Source organism: Bidens hawaiensis, unplaced genomic scaffold (genome assembly GCF_021521415.1).
Source record: "Bidens hawaiensis isolate Kalapana, Puna unplaced genomic scaffold, B.hawaiensis_p1.1 tig00084691_1, whole genome shotgun sequence".
Classification (NCBI taxonomy): domain Eukaryota; kingdom Viridiplantae; phylum Streptophyta; class Magnoliopsida; order Asterales; family Asteraceae; genus Bidens; species Bidens hawaiensis.
In genome coordinates, this window is record NW_027504112.1 from 11,050 (window position 1) to 18,868 (window position 7,819).

The 7,819-nt window shown below is 33.9% G+C and overlaps 1 long non-coding RNA gene across 1 annotated transcript; it reads left to right on the forward strand.

The window, feature by feature from the left end:
* The first annotated feature begins 4,528 nt into the window (after positions 1-4,528).
* On the forward strand, positions 4,529-6,819 carry LOC143607658 (uncharacterized). Its single transcript, XR_013149012.1, has 3 exons — positions 4,529-4,664; positions 6,199-6,264; positions 6,524-6,819. It is a non-coding gene; the product is annotated as an uncharacterized LOC143607658 (long non-coding RNA).
* The last annotated feature ends 1,000 nt before the right edge of the window (positions 6,820-7,819 follow it).

Consider the following 7,819-nt stretch of genomic DNA (forward strand, 5'->3'; position numbering starts at 1 on the left):
CACATTCGACGGCAAATGATTTGGTGGATGGTGTTTCATTGAAGAATTTTAAGATGACTGATCACTATGTTGCGTGCAAGAAAGGGAAACAAAAGGAAAAGTCGCATCCATTGAAATTGATAAACTCAATCAATACTCCTTTGGAACCTTTATACATTGATTTATTTGGTCCTGTGAATAGAGTGAGTATTGCTGGGGATATGTACTATTTAGTTGTTACCGATGACTATTCTCGATTTTCGTGGCTGTTATTTATGAGCACGAAAGACCAGACACCGTTCTTGTGCAAAATTTGATCACCAAGATTAAATCACTTTAAAAGTTGAAAGTGAGATGTATCCGAAGTGATAATGGCACCTTTAAGGCCTCGGTCCCGGTGTCCTACTTTATTGTTGGATTTACACATAAACACAGTTCTAAATATCAGAGTGAATTAAAACTTTTCGTATAATATAATAATTCAAACATATATTACATGACATTCAAAATCTTGTATTAACATCATTCAAATTGTCTTGCAAAATAAAAACATAACCAAATATAACATCATAACATTATTCTCAAGATTCCAACCTCTTCACTCCAATGCCATGTGTTACCCTCAAGTCAGCTGTCTCAACCTATTTACATGCGTTCATACTAAAAGTCACCTACGCTGAGTGAGTTCTAGTTAATCAGGCAACATACATTACGTTCACATATTATATCTTAACCTGCTTTACTTTCTTTTGTACATACATAAGCATATACCTCCATTATCATTTTCTTACTTTCATTATTTCTTACTTTCATACTTTCATATTTTATCCTACTTTACAGACATACTTATATGTTTTAAAGAATCTTTCGCCCTATAACCTCATATATATTATTAGGGTCTGCCAACCTTTTTCACATATATTATTAGGGTCTACCACCCTCTTTTCACATATATTATTAGGGTCTGGCACCCTCCTTTCACATTTATTATTCGGGTCTGCCACCCTCCTTTCATAGATATTATTAGGGTATGTCACGCTCTTACCATACAACCATCATACATTTCTCTATACTTATATTTATATACTATCATATGTACTCATAATATTTTCTATAACATTCATATATCATTCATAAAACATTCACATATCATACACTTACCACTAAGTGTATTAGCTAATCACATTGAGTATGCACACAACCCCGAAAACATAACAAGGAAATGAGGCTAGAAACTCACATGTGTCATGTGCCTCTCAGAGTCAACTGTAATACCCCTCCTTAGCTGTGCACGATAAACTGTGTAATAATTATAAGTATGAAGAAGGGAGACTGCCAAATAGGGTGTAGTGAAAGTAAGAATTTATGAGGAAAAAAAAGGAGAAATCCTAAAAATGAAGATTGATTTAGCATAGGCTAATTTTCATTCAAGAAGGGAGACTGCCAAATAGGGAATTCATATGATAAGGGTTGCTTATAGGGATCTTTTACAAGAAAGAAAGAAGAACCCAAATAAATACCTTGAACCAAAATATTTATCTAAGAACTCTCTCCCTAAAAGGCAAAGAAAAGTGCAAACTGCTGCCTAATCCGTGTTTCTGTAAAACAAGGGATCAAGACAAGAAACTTGGCATTATATGCCAAGAGAACACAAGAAGAAGAAGAAGAAGAAGAAGAAGAAGAGCTTCAATCCATCAAGGATATTCACAAAGATGCTAAGATTGGATTTGAATATGATATAAATTTGATGCGTTCTTCACCATCCTTGTCAACATTGGCTATTGCTTCAATTGCAGAACAAAGCCATTCAAGTTCTAAAGTTATTAAATGGAGCAAACTTAAAAATAGCTCGTATGTGACTTTGGAATTTGTTTCTGGTACTTCATAAAGGGTAGATCTTCAAGATGTGCCTATGTCGAATGAAAACTTGCTAAGGAGCTTAATATGCCTTCCATTTCAAATGGAAGAAGATGATAGCCTAGGAGCTTAGTTTATAAAATTCATCAAAGATTTAGCCCAAAGAAGACTATTAACATAATAAACGGAATAAAAAGAATAAATGGTTTTGGCATCATCAGTTTAGGGGAATATTATTGAACCTTGTAAAGAACAAATGGCCAAGAACCAAACAGCTGATGATGATACATACATTTGTTGTTATCCATTAAGAACTGCTGCTCTAGATATCTGATCCTGGAAACTGCTGACATAAAAGAACTAAATACTCAACTACTGATCAACAACCTATTGAAGATCCACACATGTGAAGTCTAACAACTGATGAGACAAACATCAGTTGTTCCCGATCAATAGTTAGTATAGGATTCCTTTTGAAGACAGTTGTTTGTAAATAGTTATCGATACTTTGTAACCGTTTTGTTAGATGTCGCTTTCACCTTTTTCTCAACAATTGTTTTACACATGTGTATAATGAAGAAGAGAGTCTATTCTTCATTAACATTTTTCACCCATCACAACATTCACCTGATCAGTGTACTCTATACTAGAAAATCAGTGAATGAATGATGAGCTAAGATTGATGGGGTCAATAGATTGTAATCTTGCGATGATGATTAATTCAAATCATAATATACTACATTGTGTTTAACCTAGGTTCTTAATACCAAAAAGCTCTTTATTTGTAAACTTGCAAGGTGAGACATTCGAGTTTTTGTACAACTCACATTTGTGTAAGACAACTGGTTTTCCAATACTGTCATGATGATTTTTACAACTTATTAAAATCGTGACAGATAGTCCAAATATTTTTAAAATATTTTCAAAAGGTTTTAATTACGTTACATGATTAAGTCTCTCTAGACTCAACTACGGATGGTTACTACCGGTATTGTGGGGTTTTGTATATAAGGCTTGCCTAATGGGCTATACATGTTACTTATTGGACAAGTGTTAACTAATAAGTAATATGACCACAGTTACGGCCGAATGGCAAGTATTTTTCTGTAATTTGCAAGGAGGCATGTGTAAAAATATCTTACGGTTGTAACTGTAAAAATGTGTCAGTTACAAATGAATGTACTCACCAGTATATACTGGTGATCAAATATTTTTAAAAATGTTTAAGGTGACTTGTTAGAGACACATGAATGATGTGTGAGGGCCTTCAGCTTAAATAAGTGGCTTGTCACTAGAATAAAGAAATATGTTTGTAAATTATGGTTTATCCCTATAAAACTTATGTTTGTATAAAATAAAAATCATAGTGTTTTTATTACTCTAATATTTTCCTAACTACGGTTCCGATAAAATATTCCACTACAAATTATTTTAATAAACACCGATACCACCGTTCAATGTTCACGGCTCCCCTCCCGAGGTATAGGGTTGGGGGCTATGACAATTGAGGATTAGGTGTGAAGCCTACATTCACTCATAACATAATTTTCTCTTCTAAAGTCTAATCACTCGCCTCATATATTTTAGCTATCAATGGACCTTAAGTCAAAACCATTTTTTCAACTGGAGTATAACATAGTTGGGTTAACGGTTTTTATTCATGTTTTATTATGTAACAAATTCCGTGTAATACACGGGGTTAAAAAGCCGATATAAAATATATAAAAAAAATTAGGCCTTAAAAAAACTTCATGGTCAAGGGTGCCCACCCAGTTGTAGAGGTGTACAAATCGGGTTTTTCTAATAACCGGATTCGGGTATAAAACTGGTTTCGGGTATGATCGAGTATTGGAAAATCGGGTATTGAGAGAAATCGGGTAAGGTTCGTGTAGGGTATTGATGAGAAAAACTCAACCCTATATACCCGGGTAGGCTATAATCGGGTTCGGGTATTGGAACCGGGTACGACCGGGTATTAATACAGGGTTTTGAATTTGTAAATTATTTATTCATTTTTAAATTTGTTTAAAATTTAAATTTACTTTGTAATTTATAAAATTTATTAAACTATATTACAAAAACCATAAATTCACTTAAGTACAAATTATTTACTTAATAATATGCATTTTAAAAAACTTAAACATATAAGTTGTTAAGTAAACATAAAAATATACTATAAAAACTCATGTATTATTTCGGGTATTAGAAAACTGTTATCGGGTATCGGGTATAACTGGGTATGGGTATAGGGGTTGACCGGTTTTGGGTATTTACGGGTATAAATCGGCTACGGTTTCGGGTACGGGTAGGGTATTGAGGTCAAAAGGCATACCCTATCCATATCCTACGGGTAGGGTCGGTTCCGGTTTCAGGTATAGAATTCCCGGGTATAAAAAAACCGGTTCCGGGTTTTTTTTCGGGTCCGGTTCCGGGTACGGATTTTTTGTGCACCTCTACCCAGTTGACCTTCCGGCCATGGTTAGTGTAAATAGTTATGAGTGTGTTGGTTGATTATAGCACTTGTATAAGTCTAACAAGCATAGACAAATTGTCGAGTGTTAATTCTCAAATGCTTACATGTCAACAGGGTAGTTTTGGACTTAATTTTGGATGGGCTAGTCCAATAGATTTACTTTGATCATACTCCAGCTGCCAGCAAGGAATATAAATCTTTTTGTGAGAACCAACCACCAAGTCAAAAATTATTCTTTCTAGGGTTTATTGATTTACTTATTAACAACAAACCAGATCTATCAAGTTCTTCCTCTCTCGGTCAACAGATGGCACCACCTCCCGGTCCTCACTCCGGTACCAGCACCCTCGCTCTGGTATTATTAACTCTTACAGTTACAATTTCATTTAAATTATTTTATTATAGCTGTGTGTTGAAAACCAATTAAGGATTAAATTTCCATGTACAAAAATATCTCTCTGAGTATGTATATAATTAATAAACCGTCGTATTTATCATCTGTTTTGTTTGCATATCCAATCATGATACAGTTGTCACTTTTAATTAAAATGGCTTTCAATTCTTCACATATTGTTAATTCCTAGTGGGAATTTGGTCGGAATACTTATGCAGATATACATAGGGGAATTTGAACCATTGTGGACATCGGTAACGTAAACTTTTAAAGAAAAAGAACTATTCAAGTTGAGGGGCGGTATTAAAGTTACGTAAGTTGGCCAATAGTGAATAGTAGATGTAGTTTAGAAATGTATATACATAATTATTTTTTTGGAATATTAATTGTTCTTGTTTCATTCCTTCTATGAACTAATTATGTAGTTTTAAAATATTCATTTGTTGTTATTGTTCTGTTCCATCCATATACTAATTATTATTTTTCATATTTTTATATAGGCTTATTAAGTTTAGTTTTGTAATTTAATGCTAGATTGTTAATTGTTCATGACTTTACTTAATGGTTGTGTTTAGGGATGAGATCGGGACCGCACCCGTATCTATACCCGTATCTGTACCCGAAAGTACCCCTACCTAAAATCAGTAAATCTTGGTACCCATACCCGTACCTGAATTATATGGTACGGGTACGAGTACGCGTACGCGTACGGGTACAGGTACTTTGGGTACGATACTCGCTTCGGTACCAATTTGTTCTTTAAAAAAACTCCAAAACAATCAATTATCTATAATACTAATACCGTAATACCGCAACCAAAACATAATACCAAAACTAAAAATGAAACAAATCAGCCATAATATAAAATCCATTCCCTTTTCCTTTTATTAGTTTATTGCTTCCTCAATTTCTATAGAAAAACAAGAGAGAAATTTAATACATGTTATTTAATTATATACACAATTAAACATACATGAAATAAAAATATACGAATGCACAATATATGAATATACACATATAAATTGAGAATGAACTTATTCAACTAATATATATTATATTTTGAGAATCCCACTTGAAAGTTAAGTCATAAGTGTTGAAAACCTAATAAAAGCCCCTACATATTCTAAAAGGGTACTAGTACCCGTAATCCCGTACTTGTACCCGTACCTGTACCCGAAAGTACCCGTACCTATAATCAGTAAATTTGTGTACCCATACCCATACCCATACCCAATAGACACGTACAGGTACGGGTACGGGTAGTTAGGAAAAAAAGCTCATCCCTAGTTGTGTTTATCAAAACCTTACTGAAATTTGGCAACTTACCTAACAAACATAAGTGCATTTAAATACCATTGATTTCTAACAATATTTGTTATGTTGGTACTGTTGCTTTCCAATGGTTTTGGGGGAATGTCATATTCTATAAAATGAGGGCTTCAACTTTCATACAGTGTTAGGATATCGATTTGTGTTCTTGATCTCATTTTTTTAGGTGGCTCGTGTGTCGGCTTTCTCTGCTGGACTAGTTTATGGAAGCTTGAAGCTCAAATACCTTAAGGTACCGCACCGTTCCTTAAATATTAATATAGTTTTTCTGAAACATTTACTAGAATAATTCACGTATGCGATTATATCTTTGGGATCGATCATGTTATGTTTATTTATTGTACTTAAAAGCTCACGGGACCCACCAGTATCCTGCATTATTGCTAACCAAAGGGGATCACGTAAAACGCAACTTGTGGGCCTTCAAGGGATGCTTGTGAAAGTTCTAGGAATGGTGTCCTTTACAATTTATATTCTGATATTTTTTTCAGGCAAAGGCTAACTCACAAAGAAAAGCTGCAGCAAAGGCACACCATTAAAAGGAGTAGTGAATGAGGTAGTTATTTGTTTTTTGAATAATTCTTGATGATGGTCTGCACGGGTCATGACACCATTATCTTTTCCTCCGTTCGAATTTGACGATCACGAGTTTTACTCGTTTCCACCATGACAAATGGTTATACATTTGGTTGACATGAAACATAATTCAAAAGTGCAGTTCTGTTCAAACAACAATTGTCATTTTCGTAGAAATCATCTTTGATATATAGCTCTTTTTATTTGGTTTGTGCTTATTTTACTCGTTTCTACATTTTTCCATTTTAGCCATATATGTAGAAAGAATTGGATGAGTAAGATTGCTTCTTTTTATAAGGTCTATAAAAACTTGGTTGTTCAGTTCAGAACAATAAGTTTATATATTGAAAATACACAACCAAGCTAACCAGAAAACTTCAAACGAATTTTTATTATAAGGGTATTAAGAATACAATGTGGCAGGCATGTCAGTGTGTGGTGGGCCTAGAGGTGCCCAGATAACCCGAATCCAAAATCGGACCCCAAAAAGAACCCGTAACCGGGTATGTTTATACCCGGGTTTTTGCTATGTGAACTTGTACACGACCCTACCTGTATGGTGCTGATAGGGTATGCATGTCAGTACTAAAACGCGTATTCGGAATCAGACCCGATTTGTATTTGGTAATACCCGAAATCGGAACCGGTTCAATACCTGAAACTGGGTTTTTTTAAATACCCGATATATTCCGAAATTACTCGAAAAATGCCTGGAAACTACCAGAAAAGTACCCAAAAAAATGCAGCCCTATAAAAAACCCAATCTATACTAGAAAAAAAATCCGAAAATAGTGTTTTTTCATTATCCGTAAATATGGTATTAAAATACCCGGTTTTAGAATATATCCATACCAGATGTGTCACACCTCGAAATCCCATAACGATAATTTTAGCGGAAGTCTTTACAACTAAATAACTTTCAGGCGGTGACAGATAGCCGTTAGCCAATCATAATAACACAACGTTTAATATATAATATTAAACATTTTTATTTAAACATCAGAGTTTTACATAGTTTTTATTATTAAAACCTATAATACGGTCTATACATAACTTTATTCAAATACCCACGCCTCTTTCAACTCCTGGTGAAACCGTCATTTACCTGTAAAGCATAATTAAATAATATTTGGGTCAATACGAATGCTGGTGAGTTATTCTCAAAAAAAATTTATTATATAAATATAGACAATTTATATATAAACAACACA